The sequence below is a fragment of the Puma concolor genome, chromosome B4 (assembly GCF_028749965.1).
Source record: "Puma concolor isolate L17-30 chromosome B4, mPumCon1.1.hap2, whole genome shotgun sequence".
In the NCBI taxonomy this organism is placed as follows: Eukaryota; Metazoa; Chordata; class Mammalia; order Carnivora; family Felidae; genus Puma; species Puma concolor.
In genome coordinates this window covers 20,776,931-20,791,251 of record NC_141673.1, presented here as the reverse complement: position 1 = coordinate 20,791,251, position 14,321 = coordinate 20,776,931, and the positions used below count along the sequence as shown (strand labels likewise).

Sequence of the window (14,321 nt, the reverse complement as noted above, 5' to 3'; positions counted from 1 at the left end):
ACCTTCACCAAAACTGAGGCCCTGCAGAACTTTCTGATTGGGAGATGAGGTGTGGGCAAGAGTTTATGCCAGTCTTCTGGGGGAAGGGTCCACCATGACACCTGCCATAACACAAGCTTGACTGAGAAGTGCAGTTCCACAGCAGCTGAGGGGTGGTGGTGGCAGGGGGAGGGGGACTTGATGTAAGCATGTTAGGCAAATAGTGTCTGGACTGAGCTGCTTCCCTCAGGTGGCTACATGTTTATGCTAAGGGATGGGGGAGGGAAGTGGTGCCAAACAGCTCCTTTGTTTCCAGAGAAGAGTCTCCCTGAAAACTGCTTCTCAGGTAAGCCTCCTAGAATAGCAAATAATTTCCCGGCTTTGTACCCCAGATGTTTCTCAGATCACTGTTTCCACACTGTCTGGCCCCCCTATTCCCCAAGTTATTTGTCTGGCTTCTCTCCAGGAGCAGCACAGTGCCCTCCTGGCTCTATGCCAGCCAGGCCTGGTGACCTTTAAAACTCCAGGCTTTAGGGATATGGTGTGGGCCAGAGTTTGTGCTGGTCTTCTGGGGGAGGGTCTGCTGTGCTGGGACTGTGACAACCTTGACTGAGAAGGGTAGTCCCCGCCAGAGTGCAGTGGGGGATGGGGTTTGGTGTAAGCAAGTTAATCAGCCGGTGTTGGTGCTGTCCTGCTTCCCTGCTTCCTGCCAGTGGCTCTACATTTTTGCTGAGGGGTGGGGGAGGGAAATGGCACCAGTCAACTCCCCTCTTCCTGGAGAGGTTCTCCATGAACGTTGCCCCCCAGAGATGCTCTCTGAGGTGAGTGAATATTCTCCCCACTGTGTGACCCAGGAGTTCCTTTGATCCCTGCTTCCATGCTGTCTGCCCCCAAGTAGTTTTCCTGCCTTATCTCTAGGAGCAGGACATTGCCCCCAGACCTCTGTCCTAGCCAAGTCTGATGACCTTTAAAACACCAACTGATTTAAACACTCTTAACTCTTGAATCTTAACTCTAAACACTCAGACTCTTGAATCAGAAAGAGGCCTATGTATTTTGGGAGAAAAATCAGGTAAGATTGGCCTTTCAGGGAATGTAGACCCACTTACTACTTTATCACTTACTAGGTAAGGCTCCTCACCTCTTAATACCTCAGTTTTTTCATTTATTAAGTGGCAGATAATTCTAATGAGGCTGTTATAAGGATAAAATGAGTTAATACATTATAATGTGCTTAGAGTTTTGCACATATTAAGTGCTCAATAAATGCTGCTGGTATTGATAATGAAGGGAGAGGCTTCAACCATTAGTTATCTGTTTCCTGATCTCAGGCATTCAGTCTATCACCTCTTGGCCCACAGGTCCTTGCCCTGTATCTAGGGAAAGCTGAAGGGATCTGGTAGGTAGCAAGAGATAGTAATGGTAAGTCTTATCTCATTGCCAGGGCTTAATCCTTTTTGGTGTCACCTACCACTGCCCCATATCAGTCTATCAGAATCACTTCCTGGTTCTCCCTCTTCCATCTTCTTAAGGCATTTTCATCAAATTGTGGGAAAGCCCCTTTCTCCTTCTCTGTTTCTCTCTCATTCTCTGCCTTCTCTTCTGTCTCTTTCTGTTTCCCTCTCTCTCTCCTTCTCCCCACCCATCCCCTTACTTTCACTATAATTTATGAGACCAGTTAAAGTTCTGTAGGCCTAATTATTATTGCCTCCACTGCTTTTGCTTGTTTAGGAAGACATTTCTGTTTCCAGGTCAAGATGACCAGTACAAAGTTATCTTACATTGATTTACTCAAAAGATTATTCTAAATCAATACATACTTCATATGACTCACACATATTCCTTTGCTAAAGACAGAAAAACATTAAGGGAAAAAAAAAACACCCGTTATACAAGACACAGCTGAAGAACGGAAGTGATATTATGAACTATTGTTACCATCCCATGAGACAAACAGTTAAAGATGTTCTCAGTGGTCTAAACTGAACTTGTCTGATATATAACACACTCTGAATTATCGTAACTTACTATATACCAAATGTAGGCGTTGCACTGTTGTAGCTCTGAAAGGAACTGAAGTCCTTTCTTTATGGTGGTATTTTTGTTCCTGTTGTTTTTACTACATGTTAGATTAAATTGCTGACGATTACTCAAAGTACATACTAGGGATATGGCACTAACTATTCGTTAATGAGATGGAGAGATTTTGAAGCTTTGAGGCAGTCCAGAGAACTATCAATCTATGATCTTCTGCTTATAATCCTTGCAAGTAGAAACTTTGAAAAAGATGAATTGTAAGCTGAATTTTATTAACAAAGCCTGATATACTTTGGTTGCAAAAGTGATGATGCAGCACTAACCCTTGAGGCAGGGACCAAGGCTTAACTCACTTCTTATTGTGTTTTGGGCATATTTTAAGAGCAGTCCTTGGTGTCTGATGACTCCATTTCCAGATGAATTCATTCTTTATTCATTCGTAAAATATCTAATGAGAATCTGCTCTTATTGAGGGAAGAGAGGCATTAAATAATATGTCAGATGTGATGAGTGTTATGGAGAAAACATGCAGGAATACTAGGAAGGAGTCACTGTTTCATTCCAGAAGTTCAAAGAAATCTGTAAAATAATGGGGAAACTAAGCACAGAGAGAAATTGGAATTTGCATTTGTAAACCTTACTCTCTAAGGAAGTGTAGAGTTTTCCACTATTGGATTACTTTCGTCTTGCATTTCTGCTTATATGGGCAGGGATGAGGTTAGGAAGAATAAGTAGAACAACTGAATAGGGAGGGTATACTACCAGAGGGGGAACTAGGTGGATTTGGCTGGGGGAAGGGGTGGGGAGGACTGTGGTGTTCTGCATCTAAATGACTTCTCCCGGGGTAAGGAGCAGAGACAAATCAAATGCTTGAGCAGTCTCTCTTTGAGGAGACCTGATCTGGTTACAACCCCCCTTCCTAATTTGTTCTTTGCCATTCATCAGTTTAGTTTCCACCTCTGTTGGTGCAACCTCACCAACAACAGAAAAGAGTTACTCCACGCTTTTGTCTACACATACACCAAAGTTTTTTCTTTTTTTAAGTTATGATTATTTTAATTTTTTAGAGAAAGAGTGTGGGGGCAGAGAGGGAGGCTAGCGTGGAGCCAGACACAGGGCTTGATCTCACAACCCTGAGATCATGACCTGAGCTGAAATCAAAAGTCAGACACTTAACCACCTGAGCCACCAAGGTGCCTCACGTTTCTTCTTTTCAAGTCTTCCCTACTGCATGTAACTGCTTAGGATTAGGGTTCTGCATGAGGACAAACCATTCTGTGTCTCTCAAGAATGAAGAGTTCAATGTAGAGGCTTACACCACTGCTGAAAAGGCTGACATGTGAAGGATAGGGAGGCTACCTCCAGCTACTTCCTCAGGGACTATCAAGGTGGGTCTCAGGAGCTGGTCTGGAAGCCACTAGGGATCTCAAAAATGTCTGACTGTGGCACAGATGATTCTCAAAAAAAGTTACTGAAATTGTCTCTAACTTAATCAGATACCTTACACAACTGTCTCTAACTGCCTACCTGAGGTGGAAAAATAGCTTCTTTTCCACCTTCCAGATTTCATCTGAGTACCATTCATCTTTCCACGGGAAGGCGTTTCTGGAAAATGTAGTCCTAGCTTCTTCTCAGCAACAGGGAGGAGGCCTTGGGAAAGGGCACAGATACCAAGCCAACCAAAAAACAAAAAAATAAAACAACAACAACATAGACAGTGTAGGGCAGCCATCAGCCCTCCTCCTATCATGGCTCTTTCTGGTGTTTCACATGGGCATGGCTCAGAAAATTGCCCACAATCACAGTGCCTTCTCAACACCTACACCTTTGTTTAGATGCTGACACCAAGCAGTTCTCCTTGTTCAAAGCAGAGCTTAATTCTTTGAGACAAAATCTTTGAGGGGCAGTAACAGTCACAGCCTGCATAAAGAGACATTCATGTATTTGTGATGCAGGGGAAAAGGAAAGACAAGCTGAAAACTCCTTCCCCCATAATTTCCCACAAGAGGAATAAAAGAGGAAGGTCCTCTCCACCACTTCCAGCTCTTGTGGTGTTAGAGTATCAATCATCATGCATACGTGTATTGAGTGTCTATCATATTCCAGGCACTTTGCCAGGCAGTGGAGAATCAAATATAAAAAAGTGTTCTAGTTATCTGTTGTTGCATAACAACTCCAGAACTGCTGGCTTAAAATAATACTCATTTATTTTACTCTCAAATCTCAACCGGCTAGGGCCAGCAGGAAGAGCTTTTCTCTGCTCCATAGGGCATCAACTCTTCTAGGGGTCTGGGGGACCCCTTTTCATGATGGCTGCTTCACAGAGCTGGAAAGTTAGTGCTGGTTGTCAGCAGAGAGTTCAATCTGACCTGTGGGCTGTGGACCTTGGTTCCTTTCCATGGGGTCTCTCCACAGGCTTTTCTGAGGTGGCTCTGCTTCAGGCTTCCTCATGACATGGTGGCTAGGTTCCAAGAGAACAAAGCAGAAGTACATTTTTATGACCTAGACACAGAAGCGTGTCTTCTATACCCAATCCATTGGCAGAGAGAGGATCAAAGGGAAGGGACAGATTCTACCTCTTGATGGAGAGTGGCAAGGTTCTAGAAGATGTATGGGATGAAAGCTATCGTCAGCGCCATCTTTGGAATCTACAACCTGCCATAATACGCTCAGTATATTGAGGAGTTCTTTGAGTAGGTGTGAAACCGATGATTAGTGTACAACCTGAAAAGTTCCTAGAAGGCACTAAGGGAATGTCCAGAGGTTTCAGGAAGGTAGAGGAAGTGACCAGGGTCTTGAAGGATGAATGGATATGTACTGAGCAGGAAAGTACAGGGCATGGCATTCTAGACAAGAAACAGTATGAGCAAAGGCATAACTTCTGATTGAGGCCTCAGGGCTCCTCTGTGCATCTCTGCTTCCCCATTTAATTCATTCATGGAAATCCTTATAGGACTACCAGGGGCTTCCTCACAGAACCTACCATATTGCCTGGATAATCACTTCATCTTGACTTTCACATTGTTTATGCTCATTCAGCAATTTCCCATGAATATAATTCATGTCAGATGTAATTGTTTTCCTAGGCCTTAATGACTGGACTGATACTAGCCAGGTAAGCATTTTTTAGTTATTTTTTAAGTGGTCTAACCTAGTACCATTTAGCTTCTTTGCAACCAAATCCATCCCATTGTGCTTCTATTTAAATAGTCATCTCATTGCTACATTTCTTTCAGGCCGAGAGTTTTAGTAAATCAACTGTATGAGCTATTACCTGCAAATTTAACCAAGATTGTGAGGGTCTTCCAAGAAGATGATGTTTATTGCTCACTAGAGTTCTTTTTCATCTCTGTTCTAATTCTGACTTTTCCTACATGTATTGAAATTAAAAAGAGCTTTATGGAAGGCTGGGAGTAGAGCAGGCAAAGAATGAAACGTATTGCTTGCTATTTTCCTTGACCTTAGCAGTCTAGCAGGCAGGAAAGAATATTACACACGGTGAGACCTTGTGTCCATTAGTGTTTCAAAAATGCATTATGTCTCCTCTTGGGGCCTCTCCTCCTCCACAGTCTGTAGGTTCCTTGGTTTAGCCAGGATATTATTTTGAAGCACACAGCAGTAAATCACTTTGGCATTCATTTGAGGCTTCCTTGATTCAGCTTTTCAGACTAATAAATGTCTGTGGGTCTTCTGAAGTCTAGTCTGTATTTGGCAACTCATGGATAACACTGAATATGTTATGTTTGAGGCATCTACTGTTACTTCTGATTGCTAGAAGGGATCTCCCACCCTGCAGTTCTCTGTACAAACTCCAGTAGAATGAAAAACTATTAGCCTTGATTCATTATGTCTTATAGTGCTTTATTTGGTTGGCAAAACAAAGAAAAGCAATCAGCAAGTCAGTGCTGAATTTTAGTTTGTGATTTTCCTTTTTTCTTTTTCTGTTTATGCTTTGTGAAGCTGTACCTCTATCTCCCTTTAAAATGAAGTCTCTTTAGGGAAAGAGAGGTCTAAGTAAACCCTTGAATATTTGGAGCTGAAACTTGCTTTGAATGAATTTAAATACTCTAAAATGTCACTGAGAAGTACATTGACTATGATAATGAGTCTGGGATGGGATAATTGTCCTAACCATGCTTTTAGCCATAATTTCATCAATATCAGTGAACAAAATAAAGAGGCCCTCTCCTCATGGTGCTCACATTCTAATGGGGGAGACAGTGAACAGTAAACATAATGAATAAGTCAATAGCATAGTTAGTATGTTAGAAGGTGACAAATGAGACAGCAAAGGAAAAAGTGAAACAGGATACAAGAGTACTGGGGGTGAAGGGATTTTATTGTAAAAAGGGTTTTGAGTAGGGGGCTCACTGAAGGTGACATCTGACCAAAGACTACATAGGTGAGAGAGTTTGCCAACTGGTCTTTCACACTTTCTTCTCACCCCTCAACTGTCTCACCTTTATCTGCACCTTCCCTAACCGCCACCATATAAAGGGGCTGTGCTGATAACCTTGCCCATACTGTGACAGAGAATAGAAGGAGTCAGGTGGGGTCTTCTGCATCTATCCCCATCCCTGCCTTCCCTCTGTTACTATGCATGAAGTGTCTGCCACTGTGCATGAAATGTCTGCTGCTATCCCAGGAGCCCTTCCATTATGTGCTATATCCCCTCCCATTTCACCTTCTCAAGGACATTTCTCCTTTAACTGTCTCCTCTGTCTCCTGCATCATCAGTTTTTGCTCTCTTATCAATCATTACAAACATGCACCTGTAACTCACATCTTTTTTTCCTCCTGTAACTTAACATCTTAAAAGGAAAAATCCCTTGATCCCCTATGTTCTCCTCCAACAACTGTTCCTTTCTTTTCTCTGCTTCACAGAAAATCTTCTTGGAAGATTTGTCTAGCATTATTGTCTCCATTTTCTCACCTACCATTTTCTTTTTAAACTACTCAGGCTCAGCTTTCTCCTTCATCACTCAACAGAAACTGCTTTCATAAAGGTCAGCCATGACCAAAACCAAAAGTCATGACATCTCTGTTATCTTACGGACATGGTCAGCAGCATCACTGCCCACAGTCCATCATTTGTTCCTTGAAAAATGTTCTTTCCTTGACTCTGGAGCATGTCACGCTCTCCTAGCTTTCTCCCTTCTTCATTGGCTCTTTCTCAATCTCCCTTGCTGGCCCACGTCTTCTATTTGATATCCAAATACTAGAGCATCCTCATTCCTGCTCCTGAGTTATTCCTTATAAATCTCCTTATGATCTCATGAAGTTCCATACAGATCTTTATATTACTTCCACTTGCCACTCAAGGCTTTGTTATCTCAGGGACTTAACAGGGTTTAGTTTTCCATCTCAGGATAATAGAGTTGGGGGAGGGGGAAGGGGGCTGCTTTTATAGTTACCAGGGACCCAGCATTACTGAAGCTTCACCCTGCCACCGTGGCAGGGAAAGGTGAATCACACAGCAGTCTTCAAGGTTCTGCTCACAACTCAATGGCTAGAGCTCATCATATGGTTCCAGCCTACCACAGTGGGCCAGGAAACTCAGAAGTCCATCTTTCCTGAAGGTGAAGAGAACCCAATGCCAGGGACCTATTAATGGAACCCACACAACATTAGCATTATTTAATATATATTAACACTTATAATATTATCTAATAATATTTAATCTAATATATTTAATATATGTATATAATATATAACATATAATAACATATATAGCTATATATCTATGTCTGTTGATATATAGGTAGCTAGCTAAGTCCTTTAAAGTAGGGAAAGGAGATATATCAGTTTCTCACTAGTATAATGCTGATATGAGTTATGTATAGTCTATCAGCTGCATTTCTCTGTTATAATAACTCATATGAGTTCCATTCTTGACAGCTTTTTTATAATCTTTAGGTAAAAGGCACTTTGTAAGCTATACAACTATGTGCCCTGTTATTGCATCTTCCAATTTTGATCAGCATTCCACCAAAAGATAAATAGAATAGGCCTCAGAAGGATGTCATAACCTTTCCAAGCTCATTAGAAAGTATTTCCAAAGTTAAATTGCTTCTTCCCTGGCAGCAGCCACCCTGTTCATCTGTCCTTTCTGGGTCATGCTTATTTTATGGCTGTTAATCACTGCAGTTTAGTAAGGGCATAATGACACATGGGTTATTGACTGAGTCATAACTGTAAATAGTTATCAGTGGGTTGATCATTTATGATAATACAAAGCATACCAGTGATGATATAGATGTCCCCACATTCAACTTCCATACTTCTACCTTGAAGGAGTAGGGAGATGTTATGATCTGTAACAAGTGAAAGGACTTTTCGCGTGTGTAGATCAGAATTGAAATTGCTTACTTCTGAGGGGAGATTTAATGCTGCACAGAGAGAGCATCCACAAAGGAATCCTTTTCACTCCTGTGCTCTCATAGGACATTAAGCTAACTTCTGTTCATATCCATTGCATCATTTATAGTTAGTATCATAGTGGATCTGCTAAAATGTGAGTTCCTTGAGGTGTAGGAACAATGTTTTAGCTTTCTTTGTATCCCTAGGGGCCAATGTAGTGCTTAGGATATAGTTAAGATTATCTTTAATAACGTTGCCTGTTTGAATGAATTTATGATTGGTTATGTTGTTAGAAAGAAAATACCATTGCTTTACACACTAGGTCTACTGTGATCCTGAGTAGGTGATGGAAGAAGACTATTCTATATCAGTGTGGATTAGTTAGCACTACTCATTGGATATAATCCCTCTTCCTGATGGCCTTATAAACAATGGATCCATATGACTATTTCTGTCCAGTGGGATGGGCACAGAAGTGGCATGTGTCTTTATGAGACCCGCTGAGATCTTTCTTCCTCTGGCACAGTGACCTATCATCATGCATCACTGAATGAGCTCACTAAAATGAGCTGACCTGCAATGGACAGGTAGCATAAATAAAAAAGAAACCTGGGGCACCTAGGTGGCTCAGTCGGTTGAGCGTCCAACTTCAGCTCAGGTCACGATCTCACGTTTCATGAGTTCAAGGCCCGTGTTGGGCTCTGTGCTGACAGCTCGGAGCCTGGAGCCTGCTTCCAATTCTCTGTCTCCTTATCTCTCTGCCCCTCCCCCACTCATGCTCCGTCTCTCTCTGTCTCAGAAATAAACATTAAAAACATTTAAAAAAAAAAAAAGCAATAAACCTTTATCATTGCACCAGCCAATAAACATAGTGTAATTTTAAATACTCTACTTTTCATGTGAAAAGTAAAAAGGGATATCAAATTAATTTTAATAGCTTTATTTAATCCAATTGATCTAAATTATTTAAACCTGTAATCAACATAGAAGTTAGATATTTTATATTCTTTATTTCAGATATTCTAAGTTTTCAAAATTTAGTATATATTTTCTACAGAAAGCACATCTCAATTTGGACTAGCTATATTTTAAGTGCTCCGTGGCCACATGTGGCCGGTAGCTACCATATTGACAGTATAGCTCTACCATTTTAAGTCACTGATATTTGGAGTTATTTGTTGCTGCAGCATAACTTAACCCATCTTGACTGACACACCAAACATTGATTTTATTCACATATCTTGATGCATAGTAGCCAAGAGCAGGTTGTTCATTTAATGGCAAGATAGGGAACCTTTGATGAACTGTGTGAAGATTAGCTCCTTAGCACTGGACCTGTCCTGATTGTGACCTAGAGGAATGTTTGCTTGAATTCATCATAAATTTAAGCCATATTGAAATCTTTGTGGTGGCAAGAAGATGACTTTTTTCTGTCTAATAGGGTTTTAACAAGGTAATCAACAACATGAAAAAGCTATTCAGTCTCGATTCCAAGATGTTCATAAATTAATTTAGGGAACATTCATTCTCAATGACTATGTACTTAATAACACACTGGGTACTGGGAACACAGCTGTGCAGAAGCTGAACAGTCTCCTAGAGACAACAGTGTAATACATAATTACAGGATTAATTCATTGAAATATGACCTGTATTAGTTTTATATTGCTGCATAAGAGATTACCTCAAACTTAGAAGCTTAAAATAACCCATGTTTATGATTTCATAGTTTCTGCAGGTGTCACGAGTCCGGGTATGTCTCTTTCACTCAGCATCCCATAAGACTGCCATCAGGTGTCAGCCGGGCTGCGTTCCTTTCTGGAGCTTAAGTTCCTCTCACGTGGCTATTGGCAGAATTTCATTTCTAGAGGTTTTAGGACCAATACCCCCATTTTCTTGCTGGCTGCCAACCAGGGATTGTTCTCAACTCCTGGAACCACTTGTGGTTCCTTGCCCTCATAGACCCTCTTACAATACAGTAGCTCATTTCCTCAAAACCAGGAGAATCTCTCTGATCTCAAGACTCTTGTAATGACTCACCTGATTAGTTCAGGCCAATCCAGGATAATCTGTGCTTGTGATTAATTAAAAATAAACAGATCAGTATCCCGATTCCAGGAGTGATAGCCCCTCATATACACAGGTTCCACCCACACTGAAGAAGAGATAGTTATACAGGACACCAGAAGGGTGAGAACCTTGGGGATAATATTAAAATTCTGCCTGCCATGTAACTTGAGACCTGAAAGAGCTTGGAATTCATGAGGCAGAGAAAATAGCACATGAGAGACCCCTGAGACTTGGCGATTAAGAAAGAAGGTCCATATGCCTGAAGCCTAGAGAAGGAAAAGGTGGGACAAAATAATCACTTAAGTGACTTTCCAGAGAGCCATAGGAAACCATGGGTTACAATGCATTTTTTAAATATTTATTTATTTAGAGAGAATGTATACGCGTGAGGCAGGGGACGAAGAGACAAAAGGGGGGGGAGAGAGAATCTCAAGCAGGCTCTGAACTGTCAGCATGGAGCCTGATGTGGGGCTTGAACCCATGAACCTGACATGATCATGACCTGAGCTGAAATCAAGAGTCACACACTTAACTGATTAAGCCACCCAGGCACACCAAGATGACAATGCATTTTTAAAGATCTCTCTGGGGGCGCCTGGGTGGCGCAGTCGGTTAAGTGTCCGACTTCAGCCAGGTCACGATCTCACGGTCTGTGAGTTCGAGCCCCGCGTCGGGCTCTGGGCTGATGGCTCAGAGCCTGGAGCCTGTTTCCGATTCTGTGTCTCCCTCTCTCTCTGCCCCTCGCCCGTTCATGCTCTGTCTCTCTCTGACCCAAAAATAAATAAACGTTGAAAAAAAAAATTTAAAGATCTCTCTGATGTTAGTGAGAATACACAAGGCAAGAATGGAATTGAAAGGAGCCCAACTAAGAAGCTGTTGTAATCATTGAGGAGATAGATGATGGTGGCTCAAAGGAGAATGACAGCAGTGGGGATGGTGAGAAGTGGACAGATTCAAAAGCATTTTAAGAGGTAGAATCAATAAGACATGGTGAATAATTATATGTAGGGTAAGAAAAAAGGATAAGTCAAAGACAACTCTTGGACTCGAGCACCTAGCTGGGTGGTTTTGCCATTCCCTGAATCCAGGGACACTCAGGAAAGCAGTTTTGCCAGAGAAGTGAATCTGTTTTAGGCACACTGAGACTGATGTGCCACTGAGACAGCCAAGGGCACATATGATGTTGATCATTGGCTATGCTGATCTGGAACTCAGAAGAGAGGTCTGGGCCAAAGATGAGAATCTGGGAGACATTGGATGATAGGTGTCATTGAAAGCCATTGGGAAAGGATAAGATCATCTAGGAAAAACAGGCAGGTGAGACTAGAGCCTGAATGAGCAACCCCATTTAAAGGTTTGCTGAAGAGGAGTGAGTGGTCATTTCACACATCTATTTCCTGTCACTGATGCTAATATCATCCTCAGGGAATAAACATTGGGACCATTTAGGAATATGCACAGTACTGCAGAGGTTTCTCTCCACCAGGAGACAGTGAGAATGTGTATGTGCATGGAATTGTAGAGAGAGAATTACATCAGAATCAGCTGAAGAGCTTTTTTGAACTACACTTAAAATTCTCACATGTCCCTATGGGAATAAAGTATAAAAATGAAAAAAAGAAAAAAAATCTCCTTAGAGATGTGTGCCTCATTTTTCAGAGAAAGTGGAAGCTTAGAAAAGTACAAGTGATTTCCGCCATGACCCACAGCTGGCTAGAAGGCAGCCTTGCTGAGAGGAGCAGAAATTGCTTAGTGATTACCTCCAGCCCTTGACCCCACCAGAAATGTGCAATTCTTCATAAGTTTCAGAGAGTAGATTCCAGATCCACCAAGAAATTGTAGCATCAGTTAGGGGTTAGTAGAATGTCCACCAAGCATTCAGTAACTCTGGGAGGAAGAGGAAGTGCTTATTAAGCCATTTGAGCAATACAAGTCTGTCAGTTTCAGAACAACCCTAGAAGGTGTGTATTACTAATCCTCATTTTACAAATGAGGAAATGGAGGCTCCTGAACTAAATAATGTACCCAGTAATGTGAGTAGCACAACCATACTTCAAATTTGTTTTTACTACTGGCCTTACATTCATTTTAGGATGTTTACAGGGAACTGTATGCATTATACCCTGGATTCCAATGTGTAACTAAGCATTTTCCAAAAAAATAAAACGACAGTGGAATTGAATCCATGAGACAATACATTCACATTAGCCCCAGCTCTCCTCTTGGGGAGCAGCTGTTCTGAAGTCCAGTTGTCTTGATGAGAACGCAGGTCCCACTCCTTCTGTGTGATCTTAGAAAAGGTACCCTACCTCTTCGTGCTTTGGTTCTTTTTGTCTGCAATAAATTAGGATAACAATAATGCCTGCTTCATAGGGTTTGGTGAAGATTGTTATTATGTATGTAAAAGCCCTAAAATACTTCCTAGCACGTGGTAGACTATGTAACTGCTCCCACCTCTACCACTATGTTTTTTTATTGAACTATAGTTGACATACAATGTTATATTAGCTTCAGGTGTACAACATAGTGATTTGACAATTCTATACATTCTTCTGTGCTCACCATAGATATAGTTACCATCTGTCACCATATAGCGTTATTGCAATATTATTGACTATATTCCCTATGCTGTACTTTTCATCTTCATGACTTCTTTATTTTATAACTGTTAAGTTTGTACCTTCTAATCCCCTTTACCTATTTTGCGCACCCCCCCAGCAACCACCTATTTGTCCTCTGTATTTATGATTCTATTTCTGTTTTGTCTTTTTAGTTTCCATATATAAGTGAAATCATATGGTACTTGTGTTTATCTGTCTGACTTATTTCACTTAGCATCATATCCTCTAGGGTATAATATAGGGTAACACATACACACACAGCCTACACCTTCTTTACCCATTCATCTATCGATGGACACTTGGGTTGCTTCCATAACTTGGCTGTTATAAATAATGCTGCAACAAATATAGGGCTGCATATATCTTTTTGAATTAGTGTTTTCATTTTCTCTGGGTAAATATCTGGTAGTAAAATTACTGGATTGTAAGGTATTTCTATTTTTAATTGTTTGATGAACCACAAGGCTGTTTTCCACAGTGGTTGCACAAATTTATATTTCCACCAATGGTGGAAATATCTTAACCCCTTATTGCATATATTATTTGTAAACATCTCCCATTCAGCAGGTTGACCTTTCATTTTGTTGATGGTTTCCTTCACTATGCAAAAGCTTTTTATTTTGGTGTATTCCCAGTAGTTTATTTTTGCTTTTGTTCCCCTTATCTGGGGAGACATATCTAGAAAAATATTCTAAGGTTGATGTCCAAGCAATTACTGCCTGTGTTTTCTTTTAGGAGTTTTATTGTTTTAAGTTTCACATTTAAGTCTTTAAAAAAATTTTTTTTTCAACGTTTATTTATTTTTGGGACAGAGAGAGACAGAGCCTGAACGGGGGAGGGGCAGAGAGAGAGGGAGACACAGAATCGGAAACAGGCTCCAGGCTCCGAGCCATCAGCCCACAGCCTGACGGCGGGGCTCGAACTCACCGACCGTGAGATTGTGACCTGGCTGAAGTCGGACGCTTAACCGACTGCGCCACCCAGGCACCCCTTAAGTCTTTAATCCATTTTGAGTTTATGTTTGTGTATGGTGTAAGAAAGTGGTTCAGTTTCATTCTTTTGCAGTGGCTGTCCAGTTTTCCCAGCACCATTCATTAAAGAGACTGTTTTTTCCCCATTGTATATTTTTGCCTCCTTTGTCATAGATTAACTGACCATATAAATATGGGTTTCTTTCTGGGCCCTCTGTTGTGTTCCATTGATTCATGTGTCTATTTTTGCATCAGCACCATACTGTTTTTTTTCTATAATGTT

The 14,321-nt window shown here is 41.2% G+C and overlaps 1 protein-coding gene across 5 annotated transcripts in view; it reads left to right on the top strand.

Annotated features, from left to right (window-relative positions):
* The window catches only part of ANO4 (anoctamin 4), a 428,017-nt gene that overhangs the window by 243,624 nt on the left and 170,072 nt on the right, over window positions 1-14,321 (top strand). The gene's annotated exons all lie outside the window — the stretch shown is intronic.